Below are 11408 nucleotides of genomic sequence, written 5' to 3'. Positions count from 1 at the left end.
TTGTCAGATATGAGCTTTCAGAGAGCTCCAGTTTAATATTTCTCTGTCTGCTGGTCCACTGGGCTAATTGTTTTCAATTAGCTGCCACACTGTCAGAACATGAAGGATGACACACTGGTGGATCGTTTCTGACAGCGTGGGTTGGTGCTTTTGGATCAACTTGTTGTAATTCACTTGGTTAATGGGCACATGTAATCTGGATTATTCCCATGTTTGAGATGTATTTCCACTTGCTCTAAAACAGCTCACTGCTGCTTTGGTTGTAGTAAATTATTTGACTGGCTGACTCCACTTAGCCCCCCACATTATTATGTTTCTTTTCACACCAAAATAATGATCAAAATTGGATTGAAAATTCTAAATTTTTCTCCTAATGTTAAAATGCCCCACACTTTTAAGGGAGGTTTAATGCATTGCTGGATATGCGTGCTTTTAATCTCCAATTTGTTCCAATTTTTTGAATATTGCTGTGAATATTTTTCCATTTTTTCAGGTTTTTCAGGCCTCCCTTCGTACTTTAAAAATATTTCCTTCAAGGCACAGACCTACTGTGGAATTTGCAGATTTGTTTTCCTAAAATTCAAGAAAAGTCCATATTTATAGGATCCGAAATCCTTATGTTAAAAAGCAGCCCCATTATACTTTTTTTTTTTTCTTTTTTTACTGAAGAAGCCCCAATTTTCCCCATTACCATAAAATAGTATTCATTGCAGTGCATGGGTGAGTGGGCATCTTGCATGAGGGCATGTGGTGGCCTTGGCCTCCATGTTTCCTTTATGGGACCCAGATGGGCAATGGGACGGGCTGACCATGTGGTTGCCACCCCCTCCCCCGTTTCCTCAACCATATAGGCTTTCTCTTTCTGGGACTATATCTGGGAAGCAAACAGATTTCTGACAGCGTCTCAAACTGGGTGTTCAGTTTGATTAGAGGCAGGATTTTCTTTGGAGGATTTCAGCCTGTCCTACAGGTTCTGAAGTTAAGCTTGTTTCGTCTCAGGTCAGGCAGGATTCATTTTGTCAACAGTAGGAGATGCTACTTACGTGCCACAGACAAAGTACTGGAAGCGTGTGTTATTGTAGTCGTTTTGGGATATGTTTGTGGTTGTAATATCTATTACTGTGGGCTATATGTGCAGGACGCGTTTTATAAAGTTGTTTTTTCAGTTCAGTCCACAGAACAGGCAAACAGGGCTGTGATTACTGTAAGAGTGATGCGGCAGCCTCCTCAGGAATCTACTGTAAAGCTTGTGTCAGTTTTCAGTTGATACACACAGCCCATCTTCTTATCTAATTTATAATAAAATTTGACTCAACGTGAAAAGAATAAATACTGTTTGCAGTTAATAACAATACTTGATACTTGATAAATTGATATTGTATCCTACAAAGTGGAAAATTGAGGAGCACTAGAGGAGAGAAAAATGATAACTTCGGCATGCATTTTACTTATTTTTTAATTTGTAAAGTATTTTAGAGAAAGGACTAGGATACATATACTGTACTGTAAACTGTATGTGGCCTTGGGTTAGAATCTGATTCATGACTCCCCACTGTTTCCCATCTATCTCTACACTCTTTAGAAAGAACTGTCATTAGAATAGCTACGAAACAAATCTGTAAATATATCGACCGATGCACAATTGTAAAAATGACAACATACCGACATTTGACAACTGTTTTATAGATATAGTTTTGTAGTATAGTGGTGGTGATTTTGCTCAACTAATAGAACCATAAAGTCACCTATAAACTGTGGAGATTTATTTTTCCTTTTTCAGGGTGCATTGGTACTTTTTCAAGCGGTATTTTTCTTTTCTGTTTGTGAAGAAAAAAAGAAATACATTGCTGCACTGAATGGAGACCATGGCTTTTTTTTTTTTTTTTTTAAACTAAATAAGGGCATGCATTTGATTAATCTTTTACCTTTATAAATGTCAAATGATAAAATGCTGATTGAACAAACTAAAACAATCAATTTTCTAATTCTACGTAATGGTGAAAAATAATCAAATCCTCACAATATTCAACCTGTAACCAATGAGTGTTTGATAAATTACAAAAAATCTAGATCGATTATTGGTCTGTAAATCGATTAATCAATTATAAATCAGGTATTGTTTCTGCGTTTGCTTAGTGGTATTATATGAATATCTAGTTGATTTCCACTTAATCAGTATGTGTAAGATGTGGTTTGAATGTGGTTGTTATTGCCCCCTGCTGTAGCGTTGTTGATGCTCGGTGCAGTTTGTCAGTGAACAAATCAGTTGCTGTGGACCAGTGACTCTGTCCACTGCTGCTCTGTCATTGCTCTGTCAGTGTGTGTGTGTGTGTGTGTGTGTGTGTGTGTGTGTGTGTGTGTGTGTGTGTGTGTTTGTGTGTGTGTGTGTGTGTGTGTGTGTGTGTGTGTGTGTGTGTGCGTGCATGCTTATGCTTGCAACATCTACATTCTTGTATTTGTGTTTGCATGCATCATGGACATGCACGCCTAGTGTGTCTCCGCGTGAGTGTGTGTGTCACTAAGGCAGCCTGGTCTCAGCAGCCTGGATAACGAGAGCTTAGCTTTAGTCAGGCAGCCAAGCGAAGCAGAGCGAGGCAAAGCTGAGGCGGACGACCACCGCTCTGTGTGTGTGTGTGTGTGTGTGTGTGTGTGTGTGTGTGTGTGTGTGTGTGCAGTAAAGGTAACACAGCCCTTGTAGTCTAGCTTGCATAAGCACCATGTGTTTTGTGTATGTGTACTCATGCATCTGTGTGTGTACATGCTATCTCCCCTCCACACCTTGCCCCACTGACAGCTTGGCAAGACCTGGCATTGGGGGAAGATGGAGAGAGGGATGGAGGAGAGAGCGATAGAGATGGAGGAGAGGAAGGGGGTTGAAGGGTAAAGGGGAGAGAGAGGAGAGGTGTTTGGGGGGCAGCACAGTGGCACACAGCAGGTGAGTGGGCAGGGGGGGAGGGAGCGATGGAGGCCAGGACGAGGTGAGCATCGCCGGGGGATTATCTGTGTTTTCATGTTCTTCTGTCATTCACCTGCTCACCCAACTCTGACTGGCTGGCTGGCTTACGGACTTACTGGCCAGCCAGGCATGCCAAAACAATAACAAAGAAGCACAAAGTCCCACCTCCGCCATATCCTGCTTTAGATTTGCACTGAGTGGCCCTGATATATATATAGTATATATAAAAACATGAAGCATTCGAATACTGATTTGGAGGTCAATTACCATGGCAACGGTTGATGCTTCGAAGCATTCGGGTCAGCCCTAGTTATACATTTACTCACACTGTGTCTCTTGAGCTCCGATAACTGATACCAGTTTCGGAAATGCCTTTGATACAGCCTAAAGTGCTGAATTGGGTAGCGGTGAGTGGGTGAGTCTATGCACCCATCTGTTATCACATTATCATATAATTTATCAGCTCATATACGCTACACAGGAACAACAACAACAACCCACATCCTGCCCAATCGATACTGCACATGTGAAACTCTCAACAGAGATGAGAAAAAAACGAGATGGCTCACTCGTTAGCTACTTCCATCATCAGCTCTGGAAAAAACGGATCACTGCGTCCAAAATCCACGATGGAAGTAGCTAAATAGTGAACCATCTTGCTTCTTTCTCATCTCTGTTGAGAGTTGCACATGCGCAGTACCGATCGGGCAGGTGCTAGTGGAGAGTATAACCAGAGTGTTAGCCAGAGCTAGGAAGATGTCAGCAATTTGGCAATATTTTACACTGGAAAATCCCACCAGTAAAACACGGACATGTACAAGGCTTTAGTCAAAGGCTTTTTCAGTTATGACTGACTGTCAAACAAGATGATAAAAGATAGTTCTATGGCATTCATTCTCTGTATTTATTTGTTCATGTTTCGCAATGGGTTTAACCTGAGCCAGGCCATACAACAATGATAGCAATCATATCACATCCATACAGGGTTTGTAGTATACAGTTGGTAGTGAATCATTAGGGCTGGGTATCGTTTTTAAAATTACGATTCCAGTACCAATACCAGTACCATTAAAATGATACCGATACCAATAGAGCACTTCATTCGATACCCATCATGTGAATGGAAGCTGTGTGTGTGTGTGTGTCCCACCGGCTAGCTCATGGAGCTGTTCGTTCCCTCCGCTCTCCAGCTCAAAGCCATTCCAGGCTGCTCCACTCAAATCGCTCACCGCTCGCTCCAAAAAAGAGACAAGCTGCATTGTATTTTAATCAGGGCTGTAGGCTACCCAATGTCATTTTTTTTGTTTACAGTCAAAGCTTCTATTGAGGTTTTTGGATGAAGCTTTGAATGTCTTTCATCATATTTTATGACTAACCCTAGAACAAAATTATCAATTTGAATAAAATGATTTATCGGATTTAAATGAGCCATTTTTTTATTTTAATTTTATTAAATCAACATTCTTTACGTAAGTTTGTTCCTTTGATACATTATGGGTCGGGCTCGCTGGGCATGCTTCAAACTCATGGTTTGAGCAGTACCGGAGTGAAATTGGAGCGAGATGGAGCGGGAGATAAAGCGACGCTCAATTTAAAAAAATAAAAAATAAATCCTCACCTGCACTCCATCCAAAATCCTCACGCTCCCCACTCGCGCTCCACTCCGCTCATACGCTTTGATGAATAGTCTTTTTTTTTCAAGATCTGGACAGAAAAAGGCTCGATTTCAGGTATCGTTTGATTGGAGAAGTTTTGATACTGCTTGGTACTGGGTTATTTCAGTCGATACTTTAAAGGCGTCAAGTGCTGATACCAGCCTTAGTACTCGGTATTGGCCAATACGCAAGTCAAGGTATCGGAATCGGTATGGGGAAGGAAAAAATGGTATCACAACATCTCTAATTTTTTTTCCTCTTTGTGTGCACTCTGTAAAATCTGCATGTGCAATACCGTACAGCTGCCATTTGGATTGTATTTTTCATTTACATGCAACGTAATTTTAGTAAAATATTTCAATGCATTGTATTCGAAATTGTACTGCATTATTAAGTTGTGTTCTATGATATACCAATCTCTTGCCATAACAAACAGCAGTGTTTCACCACTTCAAGTTCCTCTGATGGATTTCCTTGACCAGTCTAGCCTTTACAGTGATTAGGCCTTGTTAACAGTGGGGGGACTTGACTAATTGCAGTCTGTTAATTGAACACGGACTAATGGCGCGATGATGGGCCATGAAACTGGCTGATGGGGTGAGAGAAAAAGGAGGGGTGAGCAGGAGGAAGAAACGAGAGAGCACGGCTTCTCTCTTATCAAAATATTATTTCAATGGATTAATCCGTTTTTAATGTGTGTCTTTAGCGAGGCGAGGCAGCGAAAATCTCCTTCTCTGTCTGCTCCGGCAGCCTCGCTATCCTATCTCTCCCTCTCTCTCTCCCAGCTCTTAGCCCCTCGAGTCTCTCATGCATTATGTAGTGATGATTATTACTTAATTACACATTAATAAATCCGCTTCATTTGCAGGACATTAAACAGGAGTTGAGCGCATATGACAGGGAGATGGAGGAGAGCAGGGAAGATTGGAGAGGGGGGAAAGGAGGGAGCACTTACTTTCTAGCATTTATTTGGTTTGTTTAGAGTGTTGTTTAGAGTCACTGGAGCCAAATGAGCCCTTTGACCGAGAGGGAGTGAGGGGGAGGTTTGGTTCGCTGTCGGTGTGTGTTGAGCCGAGCTCTTCCGGGCTAATGGCATCATTTCCACTCAATCTCCTCCTTTCTCTGTCTCTTGCTCTCTCTCTCTCTCTTTACATCCCTTACTATTTTCTTTGGCTCCACCACCTTCCACCAGTTTGTGTACGTTTTTTTTTTCCAGTAAACAGATTTTCAATTGAATTATTGACAACTTTTTGTCTGTATTCAGCTGACTGACATGCCATCGATACTGTAGCTGCTGTTTGTACTGGTCTTCGGTACAGTGACATGTTGTGTGTAGAGCTCAGTGTTCACCGTTGATGCTGCTTGACCTCTGACCAAACTGTGTCCGTGGCTCTGATAATCAAAAACAGTCAATTACCAAAAGTTGGCACCAAATGCTTGTCCAGGTAGTTATTTACCTGAACGATATTACCCGATTTAAATAATTCTGAAGTTAATATGACACTGTATTGTATTTGTTGCGTAATACACTTTATTAGGCATTATCATTCTTGTACAACTTTTTGTGTTAAAACAACATTGAACAGTGATGGATTTGGTAAGTTCGACTTAGTTTTTCCATGAACAACATTGGGAACAACAAAGAGTTTGAAGAATTTGAAATGGTACCCCATCCAACTTGTTTGTGTGAAGTTTGTTGTTGCGGTCAGACTGTTGGCACTGTTGCTGGGAAATTAAGTGTCTCTACACTGGGGCTGCAACTAAAGATTATTATTATTTTTTTTTTTAAAGTTATTTTTTTGGGGGCATTTTCCATTTTTATTGACAGGACAGTGGATAGAGTCTTGAAAGGGGGGAGAGAGAGAGCGGATGCGGAAAGGGCCACAGGCCGGATTCGAGCCCGGGCCGCCGCGGTCAGGACCAAGCCTTAATACATGGACGCCCGCTCTACCAACTGAGCTAACCCAGGCGCCCCTAAAGATTATTTTCATTATAAATCAATCTTCCAATTACTTTCTTTTATAATCGATTCATTGTTTGGCCTATAAAACTTCAAATAAAAATATCCATCACAGTTTTCCAGAGCCCAGGGTAACATCTTCAAATTGCTTGCAAAGATACTCAATTTATTATAATGTAAGATGAGGAAAAGCAGCATTTTTTAGCGCCAAAAATGACTTAAATGATTAATTGTTTATGAAAGTAGTTGCAGATTCTTTTGATCGACTAATCAAATAATGGACTAATCGTTTCAGCTGTAGTCTACACTATCTTACTTTTTAAACACTGGTTACGGCTGCATGATAATTCATGTAAGTATGTGATTTAAATGTAATAAGAGACTCTGGGATATAATTATTCATTGCCTGGAGTTAAAGTTATTGTCAATTAACTGCTCAAGACTTTAAAATTAACAACCGCCAACCCGCCAAATGTGGGTAAAAATTAATTGTGGTGGGAAATGTCATCAAATTACAAGCCAATTTGGTGGTTGCTGAACCTAATTATGATACTCCTACAACGGCAAAATAAAACTGTCGTGTGCAAACGGGAGGTCATGTGTGCAAGGACAGTGACAGCTTGTTCAAGTACACTTATTATTTTTGTTCATATATGAACTGTTGAATATAGTATCATCCACGTATTTGACAGCAGCATCAAGAGACTGTATGTTGTCTTTTAGTACAGTACAGTTAATCTCTCATTTCTCTTCCCCTTTCTCACTGTCCTGTCTATTTTTCTTCCTCTCTCTCTCTCCATCTGGCTTTGCCATTAGAGTAATTTAATGTCACCCTTTGGCAGAGCATAGAGACTTTCATAGGGCGACTGGCTCTTATAAAACTCAGAGACCCTACACATGTGGTTTGGATTACTTGAAGACAACATTATGTTATTTTGCAGGTACATCTTAGTGTATAGGGGTTGGAAGCAACGTAAATGCCCTTTTACTTTTATTAACAACAAAAATTTGACAGCTTATCTAGTTTGTTTTTGTTTGCGCAGCTACACATGGCGTTAGCAATGGTGCAATCAGTGTGCGTGCAGCCACATCGAGTAACTCCTGTATAAAAGCTTGTATTGGCTTTGCATTACAGCCTGCTGAAGCATTAAATGGCTTTCTGAGAGCTTTGTTTGAAATTCCATTGACTTCTCAGCAGGAGGTGGATTTGAGTTTTTGGTATTTTTTTTTTAATGGGACAAAACAAGCTAACCATGCATTGAATGTAATTGGACTCATGTTGATCTGCACTCAATTAGAACCAAATTAGTACACAATTGAACACTCAGAGTACAACAGAACTAGTAGGTCATTTTCATGGAAGACATTCTTTGACATGTCACAGTAGGACAAGCACAGTTCTAAATAACATTAACGGTGTCTGAATGACATTTAGCTGCTTCGGCTTCAGGGTCCTGGATTTGTGCACGTTTGCTCGCTGTCACTGTCACGGGACACTTGAACAGAATTGAGCCATTATTAGTTACACCTGTACTTTTCTTAAGGGTGGCCCACACTAAAAGATTTTTCAAATCTTAACAGCTATTGAAAATGTGAGAGACCCCACACATAACGACATGTTTAATTTAACAGTTTTGTTCCTATAGTGTGTGATGAGCAACGATTTGGCCAAAACAGCACACCACACGCTAACAGATTCCATTCATGAACAAAAAACTGAAATCTCACAAAATCTCTTGCGATCAAACTTTGGACTTTAGTGTAAACAAACATGGCGGACAACGAATAGGAAGACTTAGCGATGTTAGTTTTTGCACTACTGTTTACTGAAAAGTCACGAAGGATGGATGGATGAAGTCATGGAGTCATGTTATATAAACACTTGCGTCGTTGACTCAAATTAACAAGTTGGATCTCCATTTCTGAGGTCCGTCTTACTACTACTTTACTTTACTACTTCCCGCTTCAGTCAGCTTGATTCTCAATTGGCTATATTGTTCTTTCCCACGTGACTGTGTCATTGGCTGTCCACGGGGTTCCCCAAACACACAACAATCTCAAATATTGAACGATTTCAAATCATTGCGGCCATGATGGACTTCCGAAAATTTTATACTCTGGAAATCTGACAAGAACATCAGGTAAAGAAGTTGTTTAAGTGCGGATAAGTGCTTTGATGGTTAATGGTTTGGACTTGATCATTACCATTCCTTCATCAGCGTTGAGCAGTGAAAATTAGGTTTTGTCTGAAATAATGGATGGGAGAAGGTCATATCATCTGGTAGGCTTGGTTAGGTTTTTATTGTATGGTGTGTGTGTGTGTGAACTCATCTGTGTGTCCAGAAAGGGTGAAGTCCCTCAATGAGGTGTGTGTATGCCAGCGACAACTCCTTATCAGCGGCCAGCCTGGTGGGGTTGTGTATGGTATGTGTGTGTGAGTGTGTGAGAACAGGGCGTCATGGGCCAGGACTGTGCCATTGTAGCGGCTTAGCTAGCCTCGTTTATCAGCTGCAAACTCACTGGACCTTAACACACACCCACCCCTCTGGAGACACACACACACACACACACACACACACACACACACACACACACACACACACACACACACACACACACACACACAGTGTAGCTGAGCTCTGTGCATGCCCATGCCCTCAGCTTTTAAGAAGAGAAAGATGATGCTGGTGTGACTATACACATGCGCGCGCGCACACACACACACACACACACACACACACACACACACACACGCACACACGCACACTTAGTCAATCCAGACTTAGCTTGCCAAGCCCGTATCCCCCCACCACTAGATAGTCTCTGAGGACGTGGGCCCTTCTAAGTTTCCTACAAGGCTGAGAGTGTGTGCATGTGTGTGTAAGCATCTCTTACAGTCTTTTACTAAGAGATTATGATTGTGTCTTTGTTCCACACTGACTATTTGCCTGCAGTGTATTTGTCTCTGTTTGGGGTGTTTGGTTAGGTCTTATGTCCTGTGGTGTCTGTTTTAATTGAAGCTTATTAGATAACTAACTAGTGTAGCAACAGTTTTTTTAACCATTCATTTAGTCTTGCATGTGGAATATGATAATGCTCATTACAAGTTACCATAGCACAGAATGATGTCGTATAATTACTGACATGGGATGAGCAACAGTTCAAAACCTCCAAAAGGATTTGATTTATAGCAACAAAGGAAAGCAAATTGTTGCTTTTGAAAGTGTAGCTAGCGATTGTTGATATTTTTACATAATACATGAAATATACAATCATTATTATGGAGTAATTGTTCTAGGGCAATCTGAACCTTTTGTCGTTATTATTGTTAGTTATTTCTTTAATATTTATTAGGGCTGTTCAAATTATTGCCATAATAATGCGTTAATACAAATTTGTGATAATGCCACTCATTTCTTTAACGCATTAACGCAGCTTGGGATTTTTAGGTCGTAGTGGGCTCAGTGAAGATACTGGTATCATATGAAACTAAAAAACCTAAGGAAACCATTGGTACCAACCACGTTATGCTAGCTTGTCGGGAAGGAGGCTAAATCACACACCAAATTTACACTAAATTTTGTGAGGAAAAACTGGCATGGTCATTTTCAAAGGGGTCCCTTGACCTCAAGATATGTTAATGAAAATGGGTTCTATGGGAACCCATATGTCCTTTACAGACATGCCCACTTTATGATAATCACATGCAGTTTGGGGCAAGTCATAGTCAAGTCAGCACACTGACACAATGACAGCTGTTGTTGCCTGTTGGGCTTGAGTTTGCCATGTTATGATTTGAGCACATTTTTTTATGCTAAATGAAGTACCTGTGAGGGTTTCTGGACAATATTTGTCATTATTTTGTGTTGTTGACAAATCTCCTCTTAAGTTACATTTTTTAACAGATAAAAAAATGTGTGATTCATTTTGGATTAATCACTATTAACTATGGACAGTCGTGTGATTAATCACAATTAAATATTTTAATCGATTGACATCCCTAATAATTAATCATTATTGTTGATTAATTGTTCTAGGGCAGTCTGAACCTTTTGTCTTTATTATTTTTAGTTATGTGAATATGGCCAGCAGGCATTCATATCTATGATAAATGATGTGGAACTGGTATGGGAAAAGGAATAATAGCTTATTATTTTGGACATAATTATAGTCATTCCTTGCCTCATTCAGCCCCTTCTCCCCCACTTCACTCCTTCCCTCTCCTGCAACCTCATGCATTTCACCCCTCCACTCCTACTTTGCCTTCTACATCCCTCGCTCCCTTCCTCTAATAATCCCTCCCCCCTTCCTTTCCCTTCCTATTCTGTACATTAAACATTAGTGGTGGGGCAATTAGCAGTGCCCCTCTGCACACCTGGCTGATGCATAATATATTTATTGGACTACCCTCCCTCTCTGTCTCTGACACACATGCACACACATACTGCTGTTGATGAAAGGGTGACTTTGGGGAAATGGTAAATCTGTGTGTGTGTGAATGTGTGTGTGTGTAGGCTATGAGGACTTATAGAGCTTTATGCCCCCTGGTCTGACCCCATATAACCTCCTCAGTTTGAGCTTCAGGCCAAGTCAAAAGTCACTGGCGTAGTTGGGTTTTCAGACAAATCACTTATTCTTTCAGATTCTTTTTTTGAGTCAGGTATCCAATTCTTTTTTTTCCCCGAAGCAACTTTATTTTGCAAAGCTAGCCTTGTTTATGCAGGACAACTAGGAAGACTTTTTTCCTGTCTGTCCCATCTTGATAGCAACGTGGTTGCATGTCAACCCAGGCGACATGAAAAAATGTTGGCATTGTACGTTTCTGCAAACCACGGGA

General features: G+C 40.7%; 1 protein-coding gene across 4 annotated transcripts in view; it reads left to right on the top strand.

The window, feature by feature from the left end:
• The window catches only part of znf423 (zinc finger protein 423), a 199369-nt gene that overhangs the window by 1836 nt on the left and 186125 nt on the right, over window positions 1–11408 (top strand). The window lies entirely within an intron of this gene.

Source organism: Sebastes umbrosus, chromosome 4, assembly GCF_015220745.1.
Source record: "Sebastes umbrosus isolate fSebUmb1 chromosome 4, fSebUmb1.pri, whole genome shotgun sequence".
Taxonomy (NCBI): Eukaryota; Metazoa; Chordata; class Actinopteri; order Perciformes; family Sebastidae; genus Sebastes; species Sebastes umbrosus.
This window is presented reverse-complemented; position numbering and strand designations above follow the sequence as displayed.